At 34.0% G+C, this 11167-nt stretch overlaps 1 long non-coding RNA gene and 1 other non-coding gene across 3 annotated transcripts; one reads left to right on the top strand and one right to left on the bottom strand.

The window, feature by feature from the left end:
• The first annotated feature begins 1377 nt into the window (after positions 1-1377).
• LOC137489084 (uncharacterized) lies at positions 1378-3925 on the top strand. Of its 2 annotated transcripts, none has more exons than XR_012398986.1 (7): positions 1378-1640; positions 1739-1770; positions 2067-2094; positions 2294-2353; positions 2664-2780; positions 2878-2981; positions 3563-3925. It is a non-coding gene; the product is annotated as an uncharacterized lncRNA (long non-coding RNA). The 2 variants fall into 2 exon arrangements; XR_011008408.2 differs by having other exon boundaries at positions 1378-1455.
• Positions 3926-7891: 3966 nt separating this feature from the next.
• On the bottom strand, positions 7892-7997 carry mir1-1 (microRNA 1-1). Its single transcript, NR_029993.1, has one exon. It is a non-coding gene; the product is annotated as a microRNA 1-1 (primary transcript).
• Between the last annotated feature and the right edge of the window lie 3170 nt (positions 7998-11167).

Below are 11167 nucleotides of genomic sequence, written 5' to 3' on the forward strand. Positions count from 1 at the left end.
AGTATCCCTTCACAGTATTTAACTGAAAAATTCACAGTAATATGTTGTATTTATAATTTTATTGTGAAATTATGGCAGGTAGCATGATTACAGCAAATTACTGTGAAAAGGGCTATATCTTTTCCACAATAGTTATAGAACTTCAAACCTTTTTTTAACTCAACGTAGAAATTAATACAAATTAACTTTTAACAGATAATAACAGAATGTTATAGCCCCCAAAACGATTTGGTTACCAACATCTTTTTGGTTGTACTGCAACTTTATTTAATTTTATACAGTTAACATAGAATAGGAAATAATATTTAATGAACATAACTGTGTGCTTAGCCAAAACATAATAAACTGGAATAAAAAGTAATTAATTAATGAAACCAAAGACTGTTAAACAGCCAACAATTATTTCAATGTCAAGGGAAATGTCTGCTTTAGACGGTTTCATGAGTATTGGGCACCTGTCATCACCTGGAGGTCACTAAACTCAGAATATATATATATATATATATATATATATATATATATATATATATATATATATATATATATATATATATATATATATATATATATATATATATATATACATTGAAATAATTGTTGGCTGTTTAACAGTCTATATATATAAACCACAGATTAGAGTTTTAAACAACTACATTCTAGCATGAAAAAAAGTTAAAACTTCATTTTCGGACGTATATAAAGCCATCGAAGACGGGGCAATTGTCCCAATGTCTAGCCTGAAGACAGGCGCCTCTCAGCGGATACATGAGTAATGAGCGCCGTTACCGCCTGGAGGTCAGATCTCCGCTACCGGCAAAACACACTTAAAATTACACACAATCTTTACTAACAATCCACAGATTTGAGTTTTGAAGAACTACATTCTCGCATGAAAAAGTGTTAAAACTTTATTTCATTACATATTAAAAGCAATATTTATAATAGTATGTGCCTTCTCATCCACCATTACAGCTTGATGCAGCTTGGTGCGAAATGAATCCTGGGAGGAAAAAATAATAATTCTCAATACACTCCAAACGAACTTTATTCTTATTGTTAAAGTCAGAGATATGTAATATTTTGAATGGCGAAGAAAATAATTAACTTTATATTTCAATCCATATATTACTTTTGCACTGCTTCGGTTCAGGACTCGTGTGACATTGAATCAGATTCAGATATTTTATCAGACGTGTTCATAAGCTCATAGTCATCAACAAGCAATTCGTGTACAAGCAGTACACGAACCAAGCAATATGATGAAATATTAATGAATTATATGTCTGCGTCTTACAATATTATACAAAAAGGAATCGTTTTCAGGCGAGTTCGACTCTTTACTGTTCGCTTAAAGGAGCCGATTCATTGAACAGAACTGACTCGACTCGACCGCAACAAGCGCCATCACCACAGACAACGCCTGCGTCATCTCTTTACCCAACGGATTCATCCTCGGTAAGTGTTAAAATATGACTTTTGTCCGTTAAATGATTGTTGTATGTGTATTTCTGTATAGTGAATGTCACTTAACAGGAATTTACCGTGTACTTTAGTTGTACTCGCACGTACAGGGTTTAAGCCCGCCTTTTTTTAAAACAAGAAATTAACGACGCCAGATTGTGCTTGTAGTGTTTTCTGAGGTAACTTATTAGCATAACGTTAACGTTAGGTTAGTTCCTGAAAAAAGAAAGGGAATTTTCTTTAATTAACTTCTTGTTAACTGCATTTTCTGTTTCAGTACAAGACTGAAGTAAAGGTGAAATGACTAAGGTAAGCTCTGACCTTCACTTAAGTTAACGTTACGGTTACTCACCTTCATGTAACTTACGTTAATTTTGTTCACTGTAACGTTAACGTTAAGTTAGTTAAATAAACTAAACTCATTATGAAACAAGTCTGTTTTATTAAATGAGGCTTATAATACAATTCAGTTGTATTCTTTTAAACTAACACTAACACAGTACTTATTGTATATTTCTCACTGGTGTTAATGCAGTGCTAACATTTACTAATGAGAACTAATTGTATATTGTCACTAACTGTAGATTTTATTTTTTGGTGTTCAGGTGTAACTGATAATAGCTGAAGTGTGAGGTGAGTGTTAATTCTGAGCACACAAATATAACCTAAATTCATTATCACAATCTAAACCTATATATATATATATATATATATATATAGAGAGAGAGAGAGAGAGAGAGAGAGAGAGAGAGAGAGAGAGATTATATTTGTGTGTGTGCGTGTGTTAGGTTGAGTCTTATTCTACTCTTATTATATTCATATTTTTTTGCAGTCACAGCCACTGATGTTGAAACACTGATGCTACCAATCAACCCTTGCTTGATTATTAAAGGTAATGTTGATGCCTTCCTCATTTTTATTAGATTTTTAAATGTCAGGTTTTTCACAGATTTGTTGTGAGCAGTTTCTTGTACAAACTCTTTTTCTTCTTCCAGAAGTTCCACCAGTACCTCCAGTCGTAGTAAATATTAGACAAAGATTTTTTAAACTATAGTTTTTATTTTTATTAGCAATTTTACTGGGCATGTGTGTTTGTTTGCTTGGTTTTTAATAGGCAGAGCATGGAATGTCAACTTTGTTTCTACAAACTAATTTAATTATTCACAAACACCTCTAATTTAGTCCTTCTTTCCCCCTTTTAGTCTTATTCCTTGGAGGGTCGAGTGGTCTTGGGACCTCACCTGGATTTCACAACTGACTTTGGATCTGGTCTGAAACTGAAGTATGCTGAAGATGCCTTTTGCACTCTGGAATTTAAGGTAATAAATATTGTAACTGAGGGCTTGTTTTGGGGGGGTTAAACAAGGAATGTATAGGAGCACAAGTCATGACTCCCCTTGTCCCCTTGTTATAAAGGGCCGTGTTGCAGACACAATTTTTTTGTCTGTGCTGGAGACCAAAGGGGAAGCTGTCTTTAAAAGGATGGGGCTCTTATACCATATGTGAAGTTACCTATTCAGGTGAGTGGATTACATACAAGTCATTGCAAATGCATAAATAGTGGGAAATTTTTACTGGGCGGCACAAATTAGAAGTAAAACTCAAAAAACGTTGAAAAATATTTTGAATGTTTGCAAAAAAACTTGATTGAAATGAATACAACACAAATGCTGTATCACTTCAATCAAGTTTTTTTTGCAAAATTTTCCTAATATTCAAATCATGAAAAAATAGCTTGATGCAAGAAACATCCTGCTAGTATTCAAGAGCAAGTACTGTGATGCATGTGTTAACTTTGCAATAAGTGTGAACCCAGCATTAGATTATAGTCTGTAAACAGAAGGTGTAAATCAAATCAACTGTTTTAAAATGCTCTGCCTAGGTCATTAAAACCACTATTTGTTGTTGGACTGTTCTTGATTGTGTGTTTGTGATGGAAATGCTTTTCAGATGTTTTTGTTTAAATGATTGCAGTTTGACTTAGCTACAGTATTGTCAGCATGTTCAAACTGAGCTAACAGTAATTTTGCTCTGTAGTGCAGCAGTAGTGTCCCAGTAGTGTTGTATGAAGCTAACTGTTTGTCTGCCCTTTTGCTTATAGGTGCTTTTTCGGCACCAGTTTGGAGATGGGAGACAGACGAAGTCCAAGAAGCAGAGAAGACACATCTACCAGCAAGTGTGTAAAATTATCAGGAAAATGATTGACCTTGAATAGACGACTGCCTAATTTAGCAAGAAGTTTTGTCTCTCTCTCTCTCATGTGTGTATGTGTATATATATATAATGAGAGAGAGAGAGAGCACTCTGAAGCACTGCTTTTTATATGTATGCTACATATGATGTCAGATTTTTTTTATTAATATGTTCTTAGAGTATTTTTTGAGGCTTCACCTTCACCTTTTGAAAGTTTTCTGAAATGTTTACACAGATGTCATTAAACTGTTAAATAAATCTGTAAAATGTATGTGTGTTTGTTTTTATTTTGATTTTAGAGTCTTCTCAGATCACCCAAAAATGAAGATTCTGTCGTCATTTACGCATCCTCAGGTTGTTTGGACACAAAGAGGAATATTTAATATTTTTATTCCTGTTTAACAAAAAAAAATCATTTTTAACAGAGCTGGAACAACCTGAGGGTGAGTAAATCAAGATAGAATTTTCATTTTTGTGTGACCTAAATTTGCTTTGAAATTTTACAGCACCAAACTGTTAAATTACAGTAATCCGGGATATAACTGTAACTTTACAGTTAAATCAGGTATTTAAACTGCAACCTACTGCCAAATCACAGTAATCATATTGCAAAATCACAGTAAAATACAGTTAATTCCACAAGATAATACTGTGAAATCACAGTAACGGATTTTATTATCTACTGTAAAGTTACAATATATGGTTGTAATTTCACAATAATTTAATGTGACAAAACCACAGTAAATTACTGTGAACTACCTCACAATAATTTACTGTGAATTTACATACAGTAATTTACTGTGAAAGTAATGCAATTATTAGCCAGTAATTTACTGTGAATTTAAGGTCAAATTTTTTACAGTGCAAGTAATTCATTAGTTTTATAACTACATGAATAAGCGTTTTAAAACAAATCTCTTAAATTAATGTCTCAGTGACTCGTTCATACTGACTTGGGTAGTTTCATTCTTATTAGTTTTTAAACTAGTCATTAATAAGGACTTACTTTGTTTCATTACTTAATGATTCAGTATTTTTTTTAAAAACCTCTTGAACAAATGATTGAAGAAGTCATTTAACACTTGTTTTATTAGTTAATTAATGTTTTCAAAACACATTTCTTGAATGAATGATTCAGTGAGTCATTCAAAAGGACCCAATTGGTGGCACTACAAGATGAATCTGTTTTTAAACAAGTCTATTGAATTGATGCTTGAGTTAATCATCCGTAGGGACTTAAATTGTTTCATAACAGATTATTTTTTAACAAATCTAAAGGATTAAAAAAATTCTAAAATATTTTTTTTTGCTAGATGAATGGGTAGTAAGCGGTTGCGCAAATGTAGATCTAAATGTTTACTGTCATCATACATGTCAAAGCTTTAATAGACAAAGCCTAACCGTTGCCATTTGGGAATAAGATCTTTTAACAAATACTGTAATTGTGCATCTCTACATAAATACCCTCTCAATTTTCCCCCCACTTTTTAGACATCTCATCTCTATTCCAAAGCATTTCTAAACTCTCATCCACACTCTTTCACTCATGGACGCCGGTTAGAGGAAGTCAGGCCACGTTCAGCTTGGTTTCAGTGTACTGATGTGGGCAGTGGATCCTCTGATGTGATTGTTGGTCTCGGTGGACCTGCTTTACCGGGTTCTGACCACGTCTGACCATCACACAGCTTCCCGTAACACAGTATACAGACAGCAAGACTCTGCTCTGCCCTGCTGCTAAAGGCTAAGTGAACACACACACACACACACACACATACACACACAGTCGAAAAGCAGGACAGCTGGGCCTGTCTATCCAAAAGTTCATCAATGTACCTATGTCCCTCTGTGAGTACAGAGTCTCTGTGAAGATGAAATGTATACATTTATTAATGAAGCGTCAAGACTGCCAGAAGCTGAAAGGACAAAGCGGTTGGTAAAGTGTTCCCGTTTTAAGTAAAGAGCTGATAACCCTCACAGAGGATGTCCATATTGTTCTGTATGTTATTATATATATTATAGGTGGGCATAGATCATTTTTATTTAATCTAGATTAATCTTGAATTAATTAATCTTAGACCAGTATTTTTTTTATTGTGCGATAAAAGTCTTGCGCTAACGCCAGTAACGGCCCACCACTAATATATATTATATTATTTTCTTTTTTAAATATTTCCCAAATGATGTTTAACAGAGCAAGGAAATTTTCACAGTAATTCTGATAAAAAAAATTTTCTTCTGGAAAAAAAAAATCTTTTTATCTTATGGCTAGAATAAAAGCAGTGTTTAATAATAATAATAAAAAAAACATTTTAAGGTTAATATTATTAGCCCCTTTAAGATATTTTTTTTCAATAGTCTACATAACAATCCATTGTTATACAATAACTTGCTTATTACCCTAACCTGCCTAGTTAACTTAATTGAGCCTTTAAATGTCACTTTAAGCTGTATTGAAGTCTCTTGAAAAATGACAAGTAAAATATTATTTATTGTCATCATTCATTCATTTTCTTTTCAGCTTTGTCCTTTTCTTAATCCCGGGTCACCACAGCGGAATGAACTGCCAACTTATTCAGCACGTTTTTATGCAGCGAATGCCCTTCCAGCCGTAACCCATCTCTGGAAAATACTGTCACCATGGCAAAGATAAAATAAATCATCAGAAATCAGTTATTAAAAATATTATGTTTTGAAATGTGTTAAAAAAAATCTGCTCCCAGTTGAACAGAAAATGGGGTAAAAAATAAATGGGGGCTAGTAATTCAGGGTGGCTAATAATTCAGACTTCAACTATATATATATATATATATATATATATATATATATATATATATATATATATTTTATATATATATATATATATATATATATATATATATATATATATATATATATATATATATATATATATATATATATATATAGTTATATATTTATATTATATATATATATATATTTTTTCAAGATTTTAATAAATGTTTATTTAATAAATATTAACATTTTTTTTACTTTTAATAAATGTTGCCTTGATGAAAAGAATAATTTTCTTAAAAAAAACATTGAGAAAAAAAAAAAACTGAACCCAAAATTTTGATGATTAGTGTATAGTGTTTTTATTTATATTTGTATTTATAGTTATATTTATATTTATACTTATTAATAGATAATTGAAAATATGAATTTTTCTCAAGATATTTCCATAAATACAATTACATTCTTGATTGTTGCACACCTTTTGTAAGATTTACTCTATACAGAATTGCATTTTGCAGCTGCGTGCTTTAAATTTTTTTAAGTATCTACACCCGTAGTAGAAATAATTCAAATAATTAATAAAACAATGGGAATAATAAGAAAAAAATTAAGAATAATAAAATAATAAGACACTTCTGTGTTAGCATGTTCACCCCATGTTTGCGTGGGTTTCCTCTGGGTGCTCCGGTTTCCCCCACAGTCCAAAGACATGCGCTATAGGTGAATTAAATAAGCTAAATTGGCCGTAGTGTGTGAAATGGGTGTTTCCCAGTGTTGGATTGCGGTTGGAAGGGCGTCCGCTGTGTAAAACATATGCTGGATAAGTTGGCGGTTCATTCCACTGTGGCGACCCCAGATTAATAAAGGGAATAAGCCAATAAGAAAATGAATAATGAATGAATAAAATAACAAAAACTTAGCTTAACATAAATATCCTTTCCAAAAAAGTAATTAAACCACAATTCCAATTGGCCAGTGAGTAGCGGTGGTCATCATAACCAGTTGTGTCAAAACTATAATGTTCGTGTTTGCAGACATAAACGCACAGCAGTCACAGCAACTGGACTTTTGTTATAAATTATTTCAAAGGCGCATCACCCCAGCGGCTTCATCAGTATCACTCTGATGCTATGTGAAAGCTCTCTCTCTCTCTCTTCTTCACTGTCTCCCTCTCTTCCTCCCGATTTTATTCATTAGTAAGCATTTGTTCACTGCACCATCTGAACTGCTGTCTGTGTGTTTTTCGACATGAGGCGACCACACTTTGATTACTCCATAGAAACCCAAGCGCCTCTGCCAGCCTTGCATCACATCACCCCGCGCATCTTTAGTTAACAGCCAATTTAACACTAACACACACACACTCGCCATCAGGCCTGCGCATCACACAAATTCTGGCTTATTTGTATTTCACACTAGAACAAGGTTTCAATCATATCAAGAACATGTATGTGTGTGTGTGTGTGTGTGTGTGTGTTCCTCAGCCCCGTTTTTCTCTCACCTGGGATACATACTTCTTTACATTCCATAGCTGCTCTTGTTCATATGGGCATATAAAGAAGTATGTCTACCAAGCGGGATATATGGGCGCATGGATGGATCTTCCAAGTGTAATAATCCTCAGATATGAGCATTTAGACGCAGGTAATGAATATAAAGCACTCTTCCGCCAAACAAGCAGCGCACTTTTATTTTATTTTTTTTTTCCCAAGCGACTTTTAAAACTTTTAAATCTCACCAGATGACACAATACTATAATAACCATCTCATTTAGAAACTACACACACTTCTGTGACTTCACAGGTCAAATTCTCTGATGTTAAGAGATTTTACGAATCAGTAATCCAACTGAAGACAAAAAAAATGGTCGTAGAAATAACTAAAAAGAAGACAAATCAATACAAAAAAGCAGATCCACGTTGCTTTTGATGCTCTACAAACGCAACTGCGAATGTCAGAACGAATAAATTCATAGTTTCTCTTCTTTCCTCCTTCATCCTGCAGAAACTGCATTGCTGCACACACACCCACACGCTCACTCACACACACACTAACACACACACACAAGGCAGCATGTGCTAGTTTTACTGGAAGAGCAGTTTTTCACTTAGTCTACGGCGAGCGCAGCCACACACGATTCACCTTGACTGTCAGCCCGAGAGGTGCAGAGCGAAGCACAGAGAGATTTTGGCGCTTACCTATAGTGGAGTGGCTGTCAGGTAGATCCCCCCCTGCTTCAGATGGGCCAATGCACCATGGAGGAGGAATAAAACAATAAAGGGCAACCAGGAAGAAGTGCTCTAGCTTTTCCTCTCTCAGTGTCCCAGGTGCTGCCTCTGCAGTCTCTCTCTCTCTCTCTTTACTCCTCTCTCTACCTCACATTCTCTCATTCTATCTTACACTCTTTCTGTCCCTCCTCCTCCCTCCTCTTCTCTTCTTCTCCACACACACACACACACATGCAAGTTAAGCGTATGGACTGTCGCGTGCCATGATCTTCTGATGTCTGCAAATGAATGGGGAATAAACGTGCCTGACCTGCCCTCTCTACATTTTTTCTGTCCAGCTCTCTCTCTCTCTCTCTCTCATCATCTATAATGCACAGCCTATAGAGCCAGTACACTCCTCCTCCTAATTCACTGGCTACCTTTACCCCTCCCCTCTTTCTCTTTCTCTCTCTGACCCCTGACACTCGCTGTCTCTTACTCTGCATTCGCTCGCTGTTTGAAGTGCTTCATAGGCATGGCGGATTCATGCAGATTTGTGTTGCTCGGGGGGGTGATTTTAGGTTGCATTGGGTGCAATGAATATATACAATTGAGAGGGGATTATGTGTATGTGTGTGAGGAAAAAAGGGTGTGCTGAAATCGTGTCTTTAAGAATGTAATGGCTCTGAAGAACACCAGGTGTAGTTTCGAAGGGAATTTATTCGGGCTAAATACACCACATGTGACGTGCCTTGTTTGATTTAGGCACATGGCATGCTTTTATTGACAAAATATGCAGTTAAACTGAATAAGTAATAAATACACTTGAGGGATGTGTGCTGGCGCAGTGGGTAGCACAATGGCCTCACAGCAAGAAGGTCTCTCGTTCGGGCCTTGGCTGGGTTTCCTCTGGGTGCTCCGGTTTCCCACACAAGTCCAAAGACATGAGCTGTTGGGGAATTGGGGAATTGTCCCTAATGTATGTGTGTGAATGAGAGTGTATGGGTGTTTCCCAGTGCTGGGCTGCAGCTGGAAGGGCTTCTGCTGGAAAAGTTAGTGTTTCATTCTGCTGTGGCGACTCTTAATTAATAAAGGGACTTAGCCAGAAAGAAAAATGAATGAATGAATGAATGAATGGATGGATGGATGGATGGATGAATGAATACACTTGAGGAGTTCTGAATGATGACCAGGGTGTGTTTGTGTAAACTGCATGTAACATTTGTTTGTCTTCTATGTATGCAGCATGGTGTTTAAAATCACTTAGGTAGCGCTTTATTCTCTGGTACCTTATTATGCGTTACATTGATAATTAGTTATTTGTAGTTACATCTAATATATTCAAACCTAGTCCTTTTATTAACCCCGAATGTACAAAAACAATTAAGTTGTTGTAATAAAAGTTACTATATTTTTATACTGCTATTTACTGAAATGTACTCAAATTGTGCACACACATCCAACAGTGTAATCTAATTTAAATTATTAAATTAATGGAATTTTTTAATTCTGTATAATTGATTAGAAAATTAAAAAAAAAAAAGTTTTTAATAAAAGTTTTTGGGGTCAGTATTAAGTAAACAGTATTATTATTTTAAAATAACTACATCTCCAAGATAAAAAGTAATAATAATAAAAAAAAAAAAAWTATATATATATATATATATATATATATATATATATATATATATATATATATATATATAATTAAATCATCTTAGTTTTTTTTAATTATGAATAATATACATGTAAATAAATATTTTCTGTACTTTCTTAGTGTAATAGTAGAAATCAATGACATATTCTTACTGTATATACTATAAGTATACAAATTATAAGTAAACATGGAACAAAAGCTCCCAATATTTCTTACAATCTCACAACTTGACCTTGAAAGTTTGATCTAAAGTTAGAATGTCTTAGACTTGATATACTGTACTGACAGTGCTCAGCATATATAAGTACACCCCTCACAAATTTCTCTTTAAAAGTTATATTTTTATTATACAATATTATATGTGTGCATATACATCAGATTAGTCAGTACTGAAGCCAAATCTGGAGCTTATCTAACAAAATAACATGATGACGTTCCAAAAACGAGTACACCAAAATGTAAATGTTATAAAAAAATATTCAATATAGATTTTAAGGAAAAATCAAGAGAGGCAAAAAATAGAAAAATTAAGTTAAAATTTTGTAGGTTGTAATTTTTTGCTTGAATTTAATTGTATCATCTCTCAATTTCTAAATATGTTTGGTGACAAAAATATAATTTTTTAAAATATATCTGTTAAATAAATCTGTTTTGTTTAAATGCACTAAAATACATTGCCTATATTCAACGAGAAATGGATATAAACATTCATTTTCAAAATGGGGTGTACTTATTTATGCTGAGCACTGTGTATATTCATTCATTCATTTTCTTGTCAGCTTAGTCCCTTTATTAATCTGGGGTCGCCACAGCGGAATGAACCGGCAACTTATCCAGCACATGTTTTAACACTGCAGATGCCGTTCCAGCTGCAACCCATCTCTGGGAAACATTC

This window comes from Danio rerio, chromosome 23 (assembly GCF_049306965.1).
Source record: "Danio rerio strain Tuebingen ecotype United States chromosome 23, GRCz12tu, whole genome shotgun sequence".
In the NCBI taxonomy this organism is placed as follows: domain Eukaryota; kingdom Metazoa; phylum Chordata; class Actinopteri; order Cypriniformes; family Danionidae; genus Danio; species Danio rerio.